This window comes from Rattus norvegicus, chromosome 2, assembly GCF_021556685.1.
Source record: "Rattus norvegicus strain SHRSP/BbbUtx chromosome 2, alternate assembly SHRSP_T2T, whole genome shotgun sequence".
NCBI lineage: Eukaryota > Metazoa > Chordata > Mammalia > Rodentia > Muridae > Rattus > Rattus norvegicus.
This window is the reverse complement of record NC_141535.1, coordinates 228,783,205-228,805,175: the sequence shown is the minus strand read 5'-3', so window position 1 is coordinate 228,805,175 and position 21,971 is coordinate 228,783,205. Positions and strand designations below refer to the sequence as shown.

At 43.9% G+C, this 21,971-nt stretch overlaps 1 long non-coding RNA gene and 2 pseudogenes across 4 annotated transcripts in view; all 3 read right to left on the bottom strand.

The window, feature by feature from the left end:
* LOC147996575 (uncharacterized) overlaps nucleotides 1–21,971 on the bottom strand; it is a 42,302-nt gene that overhangs the window by 2,165 nt on the left and 18,166 nt on the right. For 2 of the 4 annotated variants that reach the window (XR_015677014.1, XR_015677020.1), the window contains 2 exons: nucleotides 11,937–12,102; nucleotides 6,946–7,103 (listed from right to left, as the gene is read on the bottom strand). This is a non-coding gene — a long non-coding RNA (uncharacterized LOC147996575). The remainder of the gene's footprint in view (nucleotides 1–6,945; nucleotides 7,104–11,936; nucleotides 12,103–21,971) is intronic. The other 2 variants (XR_015677018.1, XR_015677019.1) reach the window with 1 other exon arrangement.
* Nucleotides 18,250–19,056, bottom strand: Mindy3-ps1 (MINDY lysine 48 deubiquitinase 3, pseudogene 1; annotated as a pseudogene).
* On the bottom strand, nucleotides 19,093–20,698 carry LOC147996576 (ubiquitin carboxyl-terminal hydrolase MINDY-3 pseudogene; annotated as a pseudogene).

Here is a 21,971-nt window from a genome sequence, read left to right as displayed (position 1 = left end):
CAAAGTTGTATCATCTCTGATTCCCTGCAATTCCTTCAGTGTTCCTTCTGCTGCTGTGGCAGTCACAAGTCTGGGACCTAGAACTCAACCGGTTTCAGGAACTTCCTCCACAGATGTGATTTTTAATCACACTGTCTGTTCGTCCTTACAGGGCTTTTCTGATTGGCTGAATCTCTTTCTTGTCTGGTACTAATGTTATGATTTTAAATCAAGTCAAGTGTAAAAAACACTATCTTCACAGTCCACCCAGACCCCTCTGGCGGTGTTGAGAAAGCTTCTTCAGGTGGGTTAACTTCTGCAAGTATCTTATAGCACCGTGCTCACACACCAGTGAGGAAAAACTCTCCAGGTCAGAAATGTCTTTCAGTCCTCGATTATAAACTCCTGGGGGTGGGAAGCTGTGTATGCGTCCTCTATATAATGAGCTATAGAAATGATCTCTGAGCACGAACTCTCTATAAAATTGGGTCTTAGTGTTTATACGTTCTTTTTTATCTGAAGATTAGCCAATCATGAATCAAGAATATTGTTGAGGGGGTGGGGATTACATCTGTACTGAACACAGGCTGACTCTTACACAAAACAGTCATGCCTACTTTCACAGTACTCACAGTGTGTTAGATATTTTAAGACATCCAGAGACTATTTAAAGGATACAGATGTGTGGGGGTTGTCACAACAGCTTTCCAGCTTCCTATATCATTTATATAAGGGTCTTATACACTGAAGGATTTTGAAGGGGAGTCTTAGAGCCAAACCCTTGCAGATCCTTGGGGCCATCAGATTCCTAGAGCCCAGCATTGCTACTATAATAAACAGCTGATGTTTGATAATCCTCACTGAGTTGAACTGTCAGGGCTTCACAGAAGACAAAAACATCCTTGGGGAATCTCTATTACTTGAAGATTGATCTGCAGTCAAATAGCTGAAGGAAGCTATGGACAGACAGTAACAATGGCTGTCATGACTTTTGAGAGATAATTTCCCAAGTAATAGCAGCCATAGTGTCAGATAGATGGTTGCCTGTGATCCGTGAACACTATTAAGGAAAGAGCAATGCCTCAGTCCCTGAACTCTGAAAGCTATTCTGCTTTTGTTAGAGTTGGAAGCATAAGTAAAGAACATATCTGGAGTATCCCTTCTCTCAGTTTTGTAGGGTGAAGCAAGGACCAAAAGGGAGAAAATTAAAGCAGATATTTCTTAGTTGGTTTATCTTCATAACCAGGACTTTCTCATGGCTCTGTTTGCTTGATCACATCCATGAGTTATAGGGGGAAAGGCTTTGTCACATTAGGAACAGTGCTCTGGTTTGGCTAGGTGTTGTCTTAGCACCATAGAGTCTTATTCAACAACTGTGGTTTGCTGTCTGCTAAGAACGATAACCACTGGCGTTGTAACAATCACCACTATTTCTCTACCCCTAACCAAATTCTTTCTCCCAACTCTATTAATCGTTTTATTCGGTATTATAATAAGCATATCTGAAATTCACAACTTCCTAGGCTCTATCCCAGTTGGGGAAGGCTTAGGAGTACTGCAATGTAGCGCTACTGTGGGCAATTCAACACAACTGCGGTCTCTGGGATAGAGCATTCATGAGTTTTAGTCACTATTGATCTAGTTCTCTGCTCCTTGCAGTTGAGTGGCTATTAATGTGACATAGGCAAGCCTGCTTTTGGTTGAAGTATGGCTATTATCTCTCAGAGGAATGCCAGGGCTTAAACATTGGTGTATCATATCCTGAACCTTTATTTCTAGACCAGTGGGTGGAAGAATACAAAGAACTGAGGAAATACACCTTCCTCTATTTCGGGGAAGGAAGAGGATTATGGGCCCATATTATTGTCATTAGGTATGAGGTGAAGTCCGGGTGTTGACACAGAGAGCTTGTATGCTGAGGAATCCTGCTGAAACCTGTATTCTGTGAAGGGATCCAGGAGGGACTTTTAAGAGTTAGTTTTCCAGTGTTATCACACTTCTGAATAACACCCTGATGCTTAGAGGCAAGACAACACAATTCCATTCTGAGGGCACACAGCCTAATTTCCTTCAGCTGTCACTTCTAGCACCATTCTACTGCCTTGGGAGAGGATCCAGGATAAGAAGTTCCTTGTTAATAAGCACACTATAGACAAGGCATAAATATTCCCAGGTAGGGGGAAGGTATGTTTTTCTACACTCACACTCTTATGCCTTCGTGCCTGGAGAGCAGGGCAAGAGTGGAGAAAGGAAGAAACAAAGACCTTCCTCCCTGGACTTGGTTATGGTTGCAACTGCCTGACTCTGGTGGGTGGATTTTCTCTGTTCTCAGTAGAGGAGATATCTTTGTGGTTTAAGGAAGAGAGATGACACTAAATGAATTGAAATAAAGATATACAATTGCTTTTGAAATAGATAGACAGAACCCTATAATGTAGACTGACTCAAACTTTCTGTGGAGCCAAGGTTGACCTTGAAGTTCTGACTATCCTACCTCCATCTCTCGTGTGTGAAGATTACAGGTATACATGCCACTATTCTTGATTTAATGCAATGCTAGGGACTGAACCCAGGGTTTCCCACAGACTGGGCAAGCACTATACAGAGTCATGTCTCCAGCCCTGCAAGTGCATTTTTCTGCTCCCTTTGTAGAGGTGTCCGTGCCCTTAGAACATCTCTTTCGTTCAAGGTATCATGAGTGACACTCATTCACCTTTGCTGGGAAGAGTGAAGTCACTAACAAAGCTCCCAAGTCAACATAGCCAGACACCCCTCTATAGGAAGTGACTGCAGCTGAAGAGCAAAGAACAATAAAGGGCCCTCCAGCTGCTCCAAGGGGTGTTCTGGGTCACAAACAGCTGCTTCCGGAAGTGCTAATCCCACCTTTCACAGCCTCTCAGCGGAAATGTTTACTGGCTCAGTCAGGACAGAAGATCTTTCCAATTAGGCAAGTTGATGTAAAGACACGAGGTGGGAGTTGGCGCAACTTCCTGAAGGATCCCACCTCAGTTGGCAGCTGAGTTCATCTGACTGCAAGGATACCCCAGTGTGGTGCTCTTGTCGCGGATGTGGGACCAGGTGCCTGGGATTGGTCCTGCTCATTTATTCTGAATGATGTCATTTCTGGTCCTGGATTAACTTTTCCAAACTAGTATTGATGGAAGGCATAAATATTCCCAGGCAGGGGTGTGTGTGGGAAGGTATGCTTTTGTACACTCACACTCTTATGCCTTCGTACTTGGAGGGCAGGGCAAGAGTGGAGAAAGGAGGAAACAAAGACCCTCTTCCCTGGACTTGGCTATGGTTGCAACTGCCTGACTCAAGCAGGTAGATTTTCTCTGTTCACATTATAGTCTGAATCCTTGCCTATGTCTTAATCCCACCCTAAAAGGCCACACACTGTTAGATTAGAAGAGACCTCATTTAATTTAATTAATTACTGTTGGTATCAGGAGCAGGCTTTACTTATGCTTGGTTGCAGATCGCCTCTGAACCCGAGGCCACAGGGATCCACTCATCTATTGCCATGGCAATGGCCATACATTCCCAGGGTCCATTTGGTTCACCTCCCACCTTTACCTTCGAGCAGTTACGTCACAGCCTAAATAAAAAGTAGACCCTATTACCTTCACTCTCTCTCTTTTCTCCCTTCGTCTCTGCACTCCCTTTTGTCCCCTTCCCCCACAATAAACCTCTCTCACTGGAACTGCATTGGCCTGGTGTGGTCTGTCTAGAGGCAAGCTGGGATTCTATGCCGAAACCCAGGAATCACAGCCACCTCTCCTGGCCACGAGCTGCTGGCCTCAGCACCTCGAGCTACCATCCCACAATGCCACCACGTGGATTTCTGCCACAGCAGCTGCAGACCACCGCTACCCACCATGCGGGGACCCACAGATTTCCACCATGTGAGCTGCTGCTGCTGCTGCTGCTGCTGCTGCTGCCACAGGACATACGGACTTCTACCACATGAGCTGCTGCCACCACTGTCCACCATGTGGGCTAGCTTCTGCCACATGGGTTACTCAATTGGAAGGGCCCACTCATCCATATACAGTTTCACATTTCCTGCTACCAGACCACTAAACTTCTGGTACAGACACTGGCATATTGGTAAGTTTTTTTCCTCCAGTTGGTGGGGAGGACCCTGATTTCCCAGAAAGAGCCTGGCCAACCTAGACTAAGGGGTTTGCATTTAATGGCCATGGTCCTTATGACCAGCCCCCTAACTGATATACAAAATAGGACTTCATGCCTTGGGTGACTACCCCCTCAGAAGCAGCTTTTGCACCCTTCCCCCTCTGGGCTCTCGCAGCTGTTCTGGAAACCCTAGGCCTAGGTAGAGACACTTTCTGGTGAGTCTGGGATTCACAGTGTAGCCTCTAGAGGGTCCAAGTGACGACTTGGACATCTAAAATGCCTGAAATGTTGTTATTGAATTATTCTCAGGATGCTGGTATGAATAATCTAATAACTCCCCAATGGTGCCTTGTTGTCTTAGAATATACCTTCAGGCTCCCCACTGGATGCCTCCTGGAAATTTTCAAATCTCTGAAGTTAACACCGGACTTGAAGGCACCAAAACTAATACACCTCTGCAATAAGGTCTGGATTCAGTATCCATTAGACAATGGTTCCAAATGGCCACTTAATGGCACACTAGATCCAATTATTTTGCGGGATCTTAATACATTCTGCCTGCTGTGGCAAATGGAAAGAGGCCCCCTATGGCCAAGCGTTTACCTATCTTCACTCCAACCCCTCCCTGTGTTCTTCTTGTTCCCCGACCCAACTTTTCTTAGCCATGAAACCTGCACCAGATGATGCTACAACCCTCAATCCGGCCGATTAACCACCTCCTTTCCACGGAAGACCTGCTTCCATGCCTCTGAAAACCCAAATCACCACCTCAGTTTCTCCTTCTCACCAGGCTACCCCAGAGCCAAAGGGGCCATGTCCTAGGAGCTATCAGGAGGGACATTAGGCTGCCGACTGCCCTCATGTTGCACAGGACAGAGGGACATCATTCCTAGATAACCCTCCAGTTGATCTCCTAGGCTCGGCTATGGACAGCTGAAGAGGTCTGAGCTCCCTTGACCCAACCACTGCCATCACCATCAGGGAGCCCCAGGGAGCCATCATGGTATGTGGGCAGCCTAGCTCCTTCCTCTTGGACACTGGGGCCACTTACTCTGTCCTGACAGAGTTTTGGGGACCCACTTCTTCCTCTCGTTTTCCTATCATTGGGGTAGGGGACATCTTACCTTCCTCATCCAATCCCACTGCTTAGTTGCATTTTTAGGGGTGCACCTCTCACCCATTCCTTTTTGGTGGTAGTGACATGTCCTGTCCCCTTATTGGGAAGGGATCTCCTAGCTAAGCGGAGAGCTTCTATTTCCTTTGCTCCTCCCATTCGCCTAAACCCAAGCTCACCAGCAGCCCCTCTGCTCCCCCTTCTAGCCAGCCACCTCATTAACCCTAGCACGTTGTTTCCTTTACCAGCTTCTCAGATAGACCCCCAAGTCTGGGATGTCCAGAACCCCTCTGTTGCTAAACATCATTCTCCTATCATGATCGAATTACTGGACTCTACCTGGTACATCACCCAAGCTCAATGCCCTCTTTCTCTCCAGAGCCTCAAGGGGCGTAAGCCTATCATCTCTGACCTCTTAAGGAAAAAACTCCTTTACCCTACCTCTTCCCCCTTTAGCAGTTAAGAAGCCTAATGGAACCTATTGTTTGGTTCAAGACCTCAGGTGCATTAATTCTGCAGTGGTTCCCCTCCATCCTCTTGTGGCTAACCCTTACACACTTCTTTCCACTATGCCCTCAGGGACTTCCCATTTCTCAGTTCTAGATCGCAAGGATGCATTTTTCTCTATCCCTCTGGACACCTGGTCACAGGACGTATTTGCCATAACCTGGACAGATCCTGACACCCACCTCTCTATCCAACTTACCTGGACTGTTCCACCTCAGGGATTCCAGGGCAGCCCACACCTGTTTAGCCAGGCCCTGGCTTCTGACTTACAGTCTCTGTCTCTCCCTAAATCTAAGATTGTGCATTACATAGATGGCATCCTTCTCTGTAGCCTCTCTCTCTAAAAATTAGCCAAGTTGAAACGTCTGCTCTTCTGAATTGACTTTCCAGGTAAAACTACAGGGTCTCACCTTCCAAAGTCCAACTGTCCACTCCTCAGATGAGCTATTTGGGACTAACAATTACCCCAACGCACAAGGCTATGACCTTAGACAGAAAGAATCTGATTCAGTCTGTAATTTTTCCTTCTACAAAGGAAGAGATCTCATCATTCCTAGGTTTCCCTCCTTTCTCACCTCTCATATGAAGCAGCATTAGGTCCTACCCACGAGCCTCTTCTCAAACCTGCTACCAAGCCCTCTCAAAGGCTCCAACAGGCTCTCCTTAAGGCCCCAGCCTTACACCTCCCTGACCTGACTTGTCCTTTTTCCCCTCTACATAACTGAAAAAGAGGGATTTGCCCTTGGAGTCCTAGGTCACCAACTGGGACCCTCTTTTGTACCTGTAGCATACAGGTCAAAAAAAACAAAAACAAAAACAAAACCTAGATCTAATCGTCTAAGGATGGGCACCTTGTATGGGTATCTTAGCAGCCGCTGAACTCCTTATTCAAGAGTCAAAAAACCTAACCCTTGGCTCATCTATAACTTTCTTCTCATAACCTGTCACAGCTCTTAACTTACAAAGGCTTACACGCTCTACCTCCCTCCAGGGTTCTTCCTCTTCAGGTAGCACTAATAGAAGACTCCACACTAACCTTCCAATCATGCCCTGTTGTCACCACTCCACACTGGCCCCCTGGTACTCTCTGACCCGGGCAGTCACTCCCTTGTGTTAGTTCCAGTACCCTGGGGCCATATAAAACTAACAATAATTTACCTCAGCGGCTCCATGCTGCCCCCCAGTACTCTGACGCAGAGTGGTACCTTGTCAAGCTGCTCCCTGGATTTAGTTCCGGCACCAGAGGGTCATATAGAATTCACCATAATTTATCTCTGGTTAGTATCTCTCCCAGCTGCCTCTCTGCTAGCCGCAGTCTCTGCCCACACTCCAACAAGCCCGACGAATTCGAAACTCCAGAAATCTGTAATTTAACAATGGCTTTATCTCAGATTCACTTAGCAAATTTAACACCCCACAGAACGTCCACACCATAAACTCAGAGCCAATTGATAAAGATGAGAACCGCTCACCTAGATAAGATAAACTGACCTATAGAAATCCATCCCTTAAAATATACATAACTACCTAGGGCCATTCAAGACCACCAGGATCTGGGTTGTCCTTCTCCGTACCCATCTTGATTCTTCTCCTTTTCTCTTCTCTCCCACCTTACAAAAACTCCTTCCCCGCCCTACTTTCTACTGTCCAGTCATAGGCCTTGACCTAACCTGTGCCAGCCCTCACCTGTGCACAAACACCTCTTAATATTTCCAGTCTTCCTCAACTGACCACCCCCTATCTCACTCCTGCACTGAAACTTTAGACAAACTGCTACTTTATCTTTCACACATACAGGAGGGCACATTACCTCAGGCCATCCTTACCTATACAGACGGAAGCTCCTTCTACATGAAGGGGCCAGAAAAGCTGGCTATGACACAGTGTTTGACACGGGGGCGGTAAGAGATGCAGGCCCTTCCTGCTCATACCACCAATCAACAGGCTGAACTAGTAGCCCTTACCCGTGCCTTTCAACTGGCACAGGAACAATCCCTCAACATCTACACAGATTCCAAATGCGCTTTCCAAATCCTCCTGTCCCGTGTGGCTATCTGGAAGGAGTGCGGGTTACTTACAACTAAAGGAGGATCAGTTACTAATGTGAACCGAATTATGGCCGTGCTAAAGGCCTCCTATCTTCCCACAGCTATTGGGATTGTCCACTGCAGATCCCACCAGACAGATGACTCTGTTGTCTCCAAGGGAAATAACTGAGCCGACAAGGCAGCTAGGCCTGTGGTCCTGAAGCCCTAGACTCGTCTCACCCTCCCCAGGACAGTCTTACACTGCAGCCCATGTCCCCACCTTCACCAGCTTAAACTTGTCAAGCTCTGTCCCATCTTCACCAACTCATCATCCTAACAGCCAAGCGTTGTCTAGTTAAGACCCACCTACAGCCCACTCCTGAGGACTTACGTTTCTTAAAATCTATCACTGCCTCTTGCAAAGTCTGTCAGATGTCAGACTCCAACCCCAGGTACCTCAGCACCCTTTTTCCTACCCATCAGGCTAGAGGCTCCCTTCCTGGAACGGACTGGCAACTTGACTTTACCCACATGCCCACTGTCAAACGTGCCAAGTACCTCCTGGTCTTGGTGGACACCTTCTCATGGTGGGTGGGGGCATTTCCCTCAACTAACAAGAGGGCTCTGATGGTTTCTGATCTACTCTGAGAGATCATCGCCCCAATTTGGTGTCTCAGCCTCCTTCCAGTCAGACAGTGGTCCTGAATTTACCTCCCAAATCTCTGAAAGGCCCTAGACATCTCCTGGCATTTTCATATTCCCTAGCACCCTAGATATTCAGATAAGGTAGAAAGAACCAACCATAAAGCCAATTCTAGATACCAACACTTACCTCTTTAAAGATCTATTTCCTAGAGTCGTATCGGGGAATAGGACTTTGGGGTATTCATTTTGAGGTTATGACATTTGTGAATAAATGTGCTTTCAACACTGGCTCACATATAAAGAACAGAACTGAGGGTCAGCCTGCAAGACGACTGCATAGGTAAAAAGCGCTTGCAGCACAAGGTTGATGACTTGAGTTCAATCCCCAGGTCCTACCCTGGAAGGAACAAAGTGATTTCTGAACAGTTGTTCTTTGTCCTGCACACCTGCACCGTGTCTAGTGTGCATGCTACATGCACACTCGCGCGCACACACACACACACACACACACACACACACACACTAAACTTAAAGGTAAATACATATCAAGAAACCATAGAAAGATCAAGAGAAAAAAAAAAGAAAGTTGAGTTTTATGAGGTGAACTCAGTTTAAGGAACAACTTGGTTTAGAAGGCTTCACTCTGCCCATCGCTTGAGGGGAGGGACTAAAATAAAAAGTGAGTCTTACAAAAAAGATGCCTGTTAAAGAACAGCGTGGTTTGAAGAGCTGTTTTATCTGTCCATCACCTGCCTACCGGGTCTCAGCCAATGCCTCTTGCCAAGGCCAGTGACTCAGCAGAGCATGCAGCCAGCAGCTCCTGAATAACAGCCTCCAAGCAGGGACTCTGGGTCTGTTGGCTCCGAGAAACAGAGTAACCATGATGAGCCATTATGACTTAGCTCCTGCTGTTTCCCTCTGGAAACGCACGTCCACTACAGTGTGTCTTTTCAGTAGACTCATGCATTACTTCAGTGTTATAAAACAGCGCAGTAAGGAACTGCTGCCCAGGCCTTCCATTCTCATCGTTCTCAGGCTTGTTCGCTTGTCCGATGTGTAGCGAGAAGGGCTGAACGGCTCCAAGCCCTGACAGTTGCAGCCTGGAGCAGGTACACAAAGGTGTGCTTGCTTTGCAGTCTGTTTAAGCCAAAGTACACGCTTTTCTTCTTCACCCAGAAATGAAATCAGCCCGAGTGGTAAAACCCTAAAGCAGCCGGTGACTGACCCCAGTGCTCGACCTCTGCAAGGGGCAACCTACCCAACCTCAGGGGTGGGGCGTGGGGATGAGGATGGGGATACCAGATACCGGAAGCAGTTAGTCTGCCTCACTGTTGAAGAGCTTGTGGCTGCCATTAGATGGAGCTCAATGAAAGAAAGAGCAGAAGATGTAGGATTGTGTGTGTGTGTGTGTGTGTGTGTGTGTGTGTGTGTGTGTGTGTGTGTGTCGATTAGAAAGAGGTTTTCCTAGAAAACCTAAAAGTCAATCAGAACAGTCCGTCCTTGTGTGTGCTTTCACAGAGTAAATTGTGTCAGTCAGCGTTATAGGGCAAAGCTTTAAATGCTGACTGTCAAGTGAAGCAAAACTTGAAAGTGTGAACCATAAGGCCCTAGGAAGGAATGGGAAAATCCATTCGGATGATCTAATTTATTTTGTGTGAGTGTTCAGAGAGTACAAGCAAACTCCGATCTCCACATAATTCAGGAAGTGAGGTCTGTCTACTTTGCTTCCTTGTTTCTGCCCCTCAATCACTCCCATCCTAAGGGGACTTTTTCACATACCGAAAACTTCTGCAACAATGACACACACGTGGCTTGGAAAAAGAGCCAAACTGACACAAGCGTTGGAAGTCTATAGTCTGGATTTATACAGTGATGGGTAGGGCACACAGCCTTGTTCTCTCTTACTCAATGGCTAGAATAAAATTGGAATATGTAAGCGGGAGCTAGAGGAGTAGCTCAGAGGTAGAGTCCCTCACCTAATGTGCATGAGGACCTACATTCCATCCACAGCAACACATATACACATACACACATACACATATACACATACACACATACACACACAAGCAGAGAGAGAGACAGAGACAGAGAGAGACAGAGACAGAGAGAGACAGAGAGACAGAGAGACAGAGACAGAGACGGGGATCAGAGAGGGGTCAGAGAGACAGAGAGAGACAAAGAGAGATGGAGACAGAGATGATAATTCAATGGAACAAGAAAAATATACCTGTAGTGGGGAAAATTAGTCCTTCTGAATATATAAGAGGAAAAAATAATGATGAGTTTGTTAATGTCAATCCAATAATATAATTCTGTTTTATTATAACTACTTATGTTTTCTTGAGTGATAGTGGGCATTTATGGAGGGCATTTTACTTAAGAACAAGACTGTATATTGTGCCAAGAGTTTTATTATAACAGAGATTAAAAACACCAGAGGTAAGAAAAGGAAAATAAATCACTCACCCCATTTATTTCACTTCATGAAATCAGAGAGATCTGTATGTTGAAAACAATGAAAAGACTGCAGAATTAAAATCGGTATATATTTTTGTGAACTAGTTTATATTAATGGGTTTTTGAAAGGAGTCACTTTTTTAATATATATATATATATTTCTTCATTTTGGTCTGCTATAACAGGCTGTCTAAGACTAGATACATTTTAAAGAACAGTGACGTACTTCTTACAGTCCAGGAGACTGGGAAGTTAAGGCAAAGGAACATGTATTTGACAGGGTTCCGCTTATGGAGTCATCCCACAGAAGGCAAAGGAGAAAGAGAAAACACATGTGAAAACCATACTGGCTGGGACAAACACAGCAACAGCAGCTTCTGCAGGAAAACGAATTCACTCCATCAAGAAAGACATTCATTCAATAGAGCAAAGACCTTGGTCCCACCTCTGACAACATGCATTAGGGACTATATTTCCAGCACGTGACCTTTGGTACAAATGCCAACCACAGTACTATATGTGTCTGTCTATACAACTGTTCAATCTGAGATCCCCTTGTCCTCTCCCTTCCATGTAGCAAGTTCTAATTAGTGTATCAGGTGAGATATGCTTCTAAGATGTATTTAAACATCTACATGTAGATATATATGTATGCAAACACACATATGTATGTGTGTATGCATGTATGTAAGTTTGTGAGGTGATGTTACCTATAATCCCAGCATTTGGGAAGCTGAGGCAGGAAGACTGTGAGTTCAAGACCACTCTCGGCTCTGTAGTAAGATAAAAGAGGTTCATTTGTACATAAAGTGGTTTATATTATAGGTTTCAGGTAAATTTAGAAGCAGAGTATCTTCTAATTAAAAGATAATGCAATACATATTTTGATATGAATAGATGGGTGTGAATGTGTACAATACTCCCCACAAAATCCTGCACGTGGTGCTCCCCACATCTATGTTAGACATCCCTAGTTCAGCCAATTAGCTCACGTTTTCATAGAAAGAAGCTCCAAAGTACACAATCTAGGCTCAACTTAAGGAACTAGAAGAACTTAGAACAATTACCTGAGCTCCTCCACGGGGCCTCAGTTGATAACCACACATCCATCTGGCTTTGAGCCTGTTTACAGCCAACACAAAGGTGACAAGGAACCCAGTGAAGCTTAGTGAAGCTCGAGAAAGCTTTGATTCCTTCCAAAGAATAAGGAGATTTGAGAGACGCGTAGGACACCTAGAATATGACACAGCACAGTGAAAAGAGTATTGCATGATTAGTCTGCGGTTCATCATATCTGGCTTTAAATTCTTGAATGAGACCATGTTGGTTTAGTTTGTCTCCTTGCTTTTCAACCATTTTTGAAAAGACAGGATGTAGACTTCCCAGAACTCAATGACAGGGGAAAGAATGAGTCAGAGAAAGAAAAGAGCATACAACACATTTAAAAAGAAAAGGAAGGAAGGAAGGAAGGAAAAGAAAAAGATCAAAACCCACAAGGCCTTCCTAGTTTGGACCACGAGAGGATGACCTGCTGTTCGGTGAGACCAGAGTGAATGTTGATATCTGGGATTTGTAAAAGGCAGTGCTACTAAGAATGACTGTGCCGTAGCTTTGCATTTCTGTGATGTTTTACAGGTCCCACTATCTCGTTTGCAGTTCACTGCAGCCTGGTGAAAGAATTGGGCTAATTGTCACCCACCTGTCTCAGAGTTAAGCAAGCTGAGGCCGCAAATACAAAGGTCACAAGGAAGTGTTAGTGTGGGGCATGAGCTCTGGTCATTTGACTCTAAGTCTTCAGACCACTGAGCTTCCAATGTCTTGAGTTAGAAACAGAGCTTCTGAAGCAGAGGACAGTGGTGCTGTTTAGCCCGGTGTTTTGGGTCTTAGCACTATTGACTACATGGCCTGGGCTTGTTCTCTGCATAGCTGATCTTTGGTAGTCTCTGGCCTCAGTCCACAGTGTGTCAGTAATACCTCAGGCTATGACATCTGAAAACATCCCAATCAAACCTTCCCTGAAAGGCGTTGTTCCTCTGACTGAAAATTGGTGACTCGCTCTTTTTACCATGGTGAGCTCACAGATGAGATCTTGTCAGTTCTTGTGGAGAGATGATATGTGTTCTGCGTGTTGTTTAGAGAAACTGCCCAATGGATGAGTTCAAACTGAAGATGAAGGCCAAGGATGCCACCCTATTAGATTTGAAATGGTGCCTAATAAGACAGAGAAGGACCCTATGGTAACTGACTTTGAGGTGGACGTGGATGTGGGGTGGTTGATGAGGAGATTGGGAAGAGGCAGAGGCAGGGATGCCTGTGAGAAGCTGAAGCTTGAGAACCTTCGACCTGAGTCTATTTCTATCCCTGCTACTAACCGAGTAGTAAGACCTTTGGCAGGTCACTATATTTTTCTGGACATGGAGTCCTCATTCATAAAATGGGGAGGTTGGGTACCTCCTATTGCCAGTAGGTACCTCACAACTGAAATATTTATGTATGCATATGTGATACTTATTGGAGAACTTTAGGATCATAAATGCCACATGTTCCTGAATCTACATCCACACAACCTCAAATCAGATACGTTAGTCATTCCACAGCAAAACGCACAGACAGAAAAATAAACATTGCTAGCATCCTGGCATCATGGGGTTGGATTTTGTTGACAAGTGAGGTGTTGCAAAGGCGAACAGAAAACCTTTTTGGTTTTCCGACACTAGGTTTCAAATCTGTAGAAGTTGTATGCTATAGTTACTCAGTTTTACCATTAATAATTAATTAACAAACTCTAGTACTAAATTCAAAGTCCACTAAACCAAGGGTACACATTTAGAACTCTCTGGAAGGTAGAGTTTCATCAACAAATAAAATATCTACTCCTAATATTTACTCCCTTGGTTCTTAAATGTCAAAGCTGCCACAGTTAACATCCTCTCATATCTTGTTTTTTTTTTATCCTATTATCTCATCATTATGCAAAAGTTTGTGTATGGGAAGACTGTGAGTGCATTTCATGAAGCCCTTTTTATTTTAGTATAGAGGCATATAATAGATTTCATGAGCTGCCACCTCGCATGTAGTAATGAAATGTTAATTTATCAAGCTAATTCTAATGCACGGGACTCTAATGAGTAAAATGATGGGTTTTATGAGAGTCAAACCAACCTGTGCTTTGGGGAAAGGAAAGGAAAAACAAGTCAGCAAGACACAAGTTCACAAGACAGTGCTGTGGGGCTGGCAAAAGCTCCTGGCTCCGGGCTAGCACTCGTATCATTTGTTTGCAGCGAGTCTGACTCCTGTGCATCTCAGTTCTCAAGAGGGCTATAAATAACTGCCAAGCACGGCACTTTCCTCCACTCAGTCAGCACTTCCTGTTGTCCACCGGTCACGCCGTGCAGAAGAACATGGTGCTAAATATGCCAACTAGGAAAGACGTGCTCACTGCGGTGAAAGGGTGATTGCCATTAGAGCCCAACAGTCCACTGGTGAGGAGCTGAGACCAAAATATGCTCGCCTCACTCTGTGAGTCTGAAACTGTGGGGGAGCCTTCAGGTAGCTGAAGCCACAGAGAGGTCAAGAGATGGACTGGGTGAGGGGCTAAGGAGGGTCAAAGGGGAAGAGGAGAGTTGGTGAAATGGGATTGGCTATTGGTTGTAGAAATTGTCCATGAAATACTCAGCCATTCATTTGTCTATGTTGTATTATTACTTACTCAAAAATGGTGTTACCACCTTATCATAATAAATATCAAGTACTGAGATAGGTATTGGGAGAAGGGTGAGAAACAAGACATTTAGATAATCAGCAAGTAAGGGGAAGCCATCTAGTTTCAGAAAATGATAAATGCTCCAAAAGGAAGCGGCTACACAGTAACCTAGTGTTTGTCCTGATGGGTTTTCGTTGTCAACTTGACACAGCCATCTGAGTCATCTGAGAGGAGAGAGCTTCGACTGAGTAATTCCCTAGATCAGATCAGCCCGTGAGGGAGCCTATCTGGGAGGGAATTGTCTTGATTATGAATTGGACCAAGAGGGCCAGCTCACTACGGACAGTACCAAAGGCCGATGGCCTGTGTGACGTAAGAAAACTTAAAGAGCCAGAGAGTAGCCAGCTAACAGGGCTCCTTAAACTGCTCCTGCTTTCTGGTTCCTGCTTTCTGGTTCCTGCCTTGAATTCCTGCCCTAACATCACTACATGACAAATTCTGACCTGTAAACCAAGAAAACCTTCTCTACTGAAAGTTGCTTTTGATCAGAGTGTTTCATCATAGCAACAGAAAGAAAACCAGAAAAGCATCCAATTTGTGTCAAAGGCTTTTTAAGAAATTCTCACTGAGGGGCTTTCGAGGAGGTGAAATTGAAAACTACACCAGAGAAGGGAAAGCCGGAAGAGAAGACTGCTGGGAAAAAGTGGGAGGGGAAAGCACTTATAAACGTGGCAGGATCCAGCACTGCGAGGCCTGGTAGGTCCGAGATGTCTATCACTTAACGGCAAAGGCACTGGTTCAGAACTAAAGGTTTCAAACCAAGGTCCAGGTCATTTGGGTTGATGGTTTTCAATGAATGCTTTCTGCCTTGTGAAGTGGAGGTTGGGAAGAGGCAAGAGTTTAAAGGGACCAATAGTTTGGAAGGCTGATCTGGATGTGAATATTCCAATAATTAAAGATGTGGTCTGAAATACTAAGAGTAAGGGTAGTTTGTGTAGGCTAAACCTTGGACAGTTTTGCAGTCCTGGAAGCTGTGGTTGCTGTTAGCTTGGCCTGCCTCACTGCTAGCCTGCCATTTCTGTCAATTCAGAAAAAAAGAATGTTCATCTTTGGGCTTGGATACTTTTTTAATATTCATACACATACAGAAACCCACAAATGTCATTTTGCCAGAGATAATAAAGCATTCTCAGTGACATCAGATAACTCCCATCTTAACCTAGCCATACTGGACAGAATATTAAAGAGTGGTACTACATTTCTTTCCAACCCTTATCCTCCATGTTGAAAAATCTCTCTCCTCATGCAGACGTCTCTTAATGACGTTACTTAGGTCTGCCTAACATTCTTTTTTTTTATTTGGTCGGGTTGAGATGAAGGATTAACACTTCATCTAGAAAGCCATACATGGACACAATGTTTGTGTCTTTTAGAGAAAATTTTTACTTTGTTGTGTTGTATGTATCATTCTTAAAGGTATCGATCATTTGTTTCAGGTAGAAAACATGAGTAATGAAGGGGACTTTAGATGTGCATATATATGCATGAAGGCATGTATGATGCTTAGCTACCCTACTGCAAAACGTTAGGCTGCACGTGACTTTTCCAACACCTGTCATCCTGTTAAGACTGCACTGTTAAGGCCCGCTGAGTGGTTATAGTGTTATTAGCATGAAATGAGGCCTGATAATAAATTTCTAAACGTAGCAATTTTAACAACAATGAACATTTATCTCGATTTGCATAGGGAGTAGCTAAATTTCTGCCTCACTTAGGGTTTCTATTGTTGCAATGAAACACCCTGACCTAAAACAAGATGGGGAGGAAAAGGTTTATTTGGATGACGTATCCACATTGTAGTGCATCATTGTAGGAAGTCAGGACAGGAATTCAAACAGGGCAGGAAACCAGAAGCAGGAGATGATGCAGAGGCTATAGAGGACTGCTATACACTAACTTGCTCACCATGGCTTGCTCAGCCTGCTTTCTTATAGACCTAGGACCACTAGGCCAAGGATGGCACCATCCACAATGGGCTGGGCCCTCCCCAACCAGTCACTACTTACAAAGTACCCTACAGTTATAGAGGCATTTCTCAATCAAGGGTCCCCCCTTTTCATATGACTCTAGCTTGTGTCAAGCTGACATAAAACTAGTCAGCTGAGTGGTTATTTTGTTTTAGTATCTCGAATGAAGCTGCAGTAATGGTCTTCAAGGACCACAGTCATCTATGTAGATCTACAGAACTGGCTGTCAGCACATGGTGGTTGATGTTTGAAGTGACTCTGAGTTGGAGTCCATCCATCTGCTCTACCCTTCATGTTGTCAGCGGGCTGGGTTATTACATATACAGCCTGATCCGGTGCTCTCAGGCCAATAGACACAGTAGCCGGGTATGGGCCGCTCCTTCGCAATTTTCCTCGTCTACAGGGAATATAAAAATAATGACTGCTTCCATTGCTGTCATTCTCATTGTAGGAATAGGAAGCAGGAATCAATATCACCATGTTTCTGAATGAGGAAACCAAAACACAGTTTTCATGACGAGGAAAAAAAGTTAAGAGCAGGTTAGCATTCAAATCCAGATCTCTGAATGTAAGTTAGTCTTTCTTTTTCTCACTACTCTAAGGTTCTACACAGCAAAAGAAAATATTAAAATAGTACCCTAAATAGAGCTTGAGGCCAGACAAAAGTGGAAGTCAGGGAGAAAGAAACAATATATTAATTTTGAAAAGAGGAGTAACTAGAAGTATGTACATCTAAGGGAAGGTTTGGGTGCCTTCATTTGAGAGGATATTTGAATGACAGTTAAGACAGTAACCTACACAGATGAAATGATGTTCTCTATAAAGACACACAGATGAGAGCTCTATGGCAATTGTTGGTGTAAACAAAGTGACGTGATACAGTGGGGTTATTTGATGGTTGTAGAGAGACTGGCAGAAGATATTTTTATTCTTTTGAGACTATGTAAGAGCACAGACTTTTTAAAGAGGTTAAGGAAGGGTTATCGGGTTTAAGGTGACCCTAAAAAATCATTAGTAGACATAGAAATTAGCTTCCACATTCACGGAAGAGTAACGAGACTCAGGGTAGACTGAGCATGGGCAGGTCTGAACCCATTGTGTATATATGCTTGCTCCCATGTTAGCTGCCACAAGTTAACAGCCCAAACAGTTATTTCTTTCCTGGTTGTGTATTTTTTTTCAGGGTTGATAATTTGTGATTTATTAGTATTTCTGGTGGAAAACAGATTTTAGCAATGAAAAACAAAATTAACAAAAGTTAACCTCTGCATTTTGGTAGGGAGGTTGTTAAAAACAATACAGTAAAATGAAATGATATCCCAAGCAGGTTTTTGTGACTAATCTAATTATAAAAATGCTATAATACTGTGTTTATAATCTGGTAACAATTACCTGACTGCAGAAGTGATGAACTTTAATTAAAGCTTAATTTTGTTAGTAAATTTCACAGAAAGGATTATAATAGGATAAAATAACAATATAAAGCTTTAGAACAAACAATTTAAATGCATCATAAACACTGAAAATGTGTTTTTAATTGTTATTTACAATTGTTAATCAACAATACCAGCATTTAGCTTCATGTAGCCTGTCATGAATCCCCCTTTCAACACCGGGTTTGACAATCTTCCTTACAAATACTTGGGCAACTCAGCTGAGTGAAGGAGAACGGTCTGTGGTCCACAGTAACTCAGTGTACAACCATTTGGTTTGCAGACAGCATTTAATAGGAGTGTCATCTGTCTGTAGCATGGGGTCTTCAAAACCCTTAACGACTGCAGTTCCTTCCACACACATTACCTTTTCCTTACAATTTGACTGCTTCAATCCATTGTAGTGGTAGACAGTAAAAGATTCTGGACCACTGGAGCCCTGGTCGGGAAAAAAATTCTTGAAGAAATGGACCCAACAATATGACTCCTTCTGGATCTAATTATTCTTCATGAGATTTATATACTCGTGACCTGAAACAAGGTCCAAGGCTTTCAAGATATCTTCTAGAAGTGAGTTGGCTATGAATCCATTATCTTCTGGGTCATAGGTTTGAAAAACTCTTCTCTCTTGTTCCGAAGGTGCTTCAGGGGCAACTAAAGCCATATCCTTGGTAAAAACATATGGTGAGGTGAGTTTTGCTGCCAATAATCCATATAGGGAATTTTGGAGAGTTCAAGTAAGAACCAACCTTACAATAGTGTAAAGCTTCCCTTAGTGTTAAGAATTCTACATTGCTTGTTCATGGATACCGAGAAGCTGCATTCCTGAGCTCTCTGTCACCATCCCATACATTAGAGACTGTACCCCACCAGTAGGTGGTTAATTAAGCTTTGGCTGTGATGCTCATACACAGGGTCTATCAAAGGTTCATTTGCATCTTCAATGGAATTCGTTATGTTTTCAGTGCCCCAGACTTGTATTTGAGACGGTAAGAAGTATAGCTCCCCCAAGATTACTTTCCATTTCCTTTCATGGGCTCTGTGAAGGACGCTAAAGGACTCAGAGGTAGCATATCTTTGTCAGTAATACAGAATAGAGAAAAAGCAAGACTCCAGATTTGTTTCCCCACCTTGAACACTGGTCCAAGACAGCATCTTTTAATTCTGATACCGTTCTGAGTGATCTTTTTTTTGAATTAATGCATGAAATCGCTCAATGTCAAGCTCTTCGACAGCCAAGGCAGAGGAATGCCCCACTTGGCAAGTAGACTGTGCAGGACTCCCAGAAATCTTAGCGGCGTCCTCAGTTGTCCTTCCTCTCAACCATGAAACCAAGCAAGCAGCATGATCCAGAGCTGTCACAGCACTTTCTAAAATATCACGCAAGGTATGACAAAAGAGCTCCTTCTGCTCGTCCTCTGAGCCATCCCGCCAGGACGACTTCTCGGAGGAAAACAGAGGCTTCTTCAAAAGAAATGCCTGAACAGGTGCAATGACAGCACAGAGGCCACCATCAAACTGCTCTAACGCAGATCCCTCTGATTCACTAAACACAAACCCTCGCGTCCGGAGGCAGAAGATGCTGTCCGACAGCCTGGGACTGCACCTAGTACCCCACACCAGCTCCAGCAGCTCTTTGGTCTCTTCGGACACGATGAGGAGTGGGCAAGAGGGTCTTTGCTTCCCACACTCTGTCCGGGAACATAGGGAAGGGAAGGCTCAAGCAAGGGGCAGCGGGACAGCAGTGACCGGGCGCAAACCAGAGGCTGAGCAGGATGAGGGTAGCTCGCTGCCGGGAGAAGCAGGCGCCTCCTGATTGTGTATTTGTTAAGTGTGCTAAAACAAACAAACAAAAAGAAACCCTCTTTTTATTACTTGATGATCCTCCAAAATCTACATACCATGCTTCCTGTCCTGTGATTCCACACACAGGCAATCATTTTAATCTGTCAGGCTTGGCTCATCTCTTCTGTTCATCTTCCCCTTCCAATCTGGATGTTCTTCCTGGCCATCTCCTCTGATCATCTTCTTCCTCCAGTCTGTTTGCCCATCCTGGCTATCTTAATGCCCCGTCATTTCCATGGCATCTCCTTAGCTCCCTGTCCAAAGGAACCACCCATTGCAAAGGCTTGATGCTTCCAGCCTGGTCGTTTGAAGTAGATCTCTAAAATACCCACCTGCTGATGCTTACCCCTTGTGGAAATCCGTCTTTTTGAGTGTGGAGCACTCTAACAACCATTTGAAATAATTAAAATACACCATGTGCAATGGGTGTCACTTCTAGAAAAAGACGGCAAGATTCTGCTTTCTTACTCACTCCATTAGGCCAGATGCCAGCCATATGAGGTCTTGCACTGTGGGAAGGTTCTGTGGCAAGGAGCTGAGGGAGGCCTCTGGCAAATGGCCACTGTCGACTTGAGGTCTCCAGTCTGGCTTCAATCCTTGAGAATCTGAGTTCCGTTCAGTAGCCATACCCAAATCCAGCCCTTCAGAAACAAACGCTTGTTGAAACTACACCATTTTTTTTTTCAGCAAGAGATAACCTTTGGGAATGTAGCTGTTTGTCATTTCCATTTCCAAAAGCCTTTAATGACTCTCATTTGCCTTCAGAAAATAGCTAAGGTTCTCAGCCTGACAGTGGGGACACTATCTTCACGTCCCAGCATGTCAGTTAATAATTAATTGAGGATTATTTGATAGTTGAAGGCAGTAGTGTGTGATTCCCATATCAACTGATGCCACATTGTCCTTACGGGCTCAAGAAAATCACTATCAACATCCAATATACACTCTGTGGAAAATCCAACTTCCTCCCAAGATATCTCTTTTCTGGTGGATTTAAACACTCAGACTCACATCTAGAATTATTTTTGCTTCTGCTCAGTTAGTTCAGTACATGGATTCTCTCCCCCACGAATGCCACCATTTTTCAAACTGTTAACTCAATCCTTTTTCCAGACAAACACACGCACACATGCACACACACACACACAAACACACACAGACACACACACACACACACTATACAATTCTGCTGTATAAAGAAAATTTCAGAAAATTTTAAGGATTTCTTTTACAGCTCTAATAACTTAAGTTGAATATTAGATATCGCTATTAATCTATTCATTTTAGGTGGGAATGTAGGAAAGTATTGTGGGCATTTATTGTAGTTTACACTCGCAGAAAGAAACACTAACAAGACATCATAGAAATTTTCTATAGAGAGGAGACTGAATTAAATGGGGAACGGGGACTACAGCATCCTATTCCATTCTGGGATATTGTTTTGAATTAGAAAAATTATTTTTCCTCTAGAAGTAAAACTTTTTAAAAGAAAATGTTCTCAGATTCCTCCATTGGGAACTTCCTACTGGACTCACACACCAGTGACTCTGAACCCTCCCTACAGCACTCTTAGTCCTCTCTGCTGTATTTGTCCAGAGCTGAATTCTTCCTGGTTTCAAATCTAGACTCAATTCATTCTCCATTCAGTTAATCTCTCTCTCTCTCTCTCTCTCTCTCTCTCTCTCTCTCTCTCTCTTTCCCTCCCTCGCCCTCGCCCTCGCCCTCTCCCTCTCCCTCTCTCTCTCCTAATATTTATTTTGTATTTATGTGTTTGTGAGAGATTCTGTGTATGCTGGTGCATGCTGTATAAAGAAAATTTCAGAAAATTTTAAGGATTTCTTTTACAGCTCAATAACTTAAGTTGAATATTAGATATCGCTATTAATCTATTAATTTTAGTTGGAAATGTAGGGAAGCATCGTGGGCATTTATTGTAGTTTACACTCGCAGAAAGAAACACTAACAAGATATCATAGAAATTTTCTATAGAGAGGAGACTGAATTAAATGGGGAACGCCTGTTGAAGCCATAAGAAGGCATGGGATCCACCTAATATGGGTTCTGGGAGACCAACTTGGATCTTCTGTAGGAGCA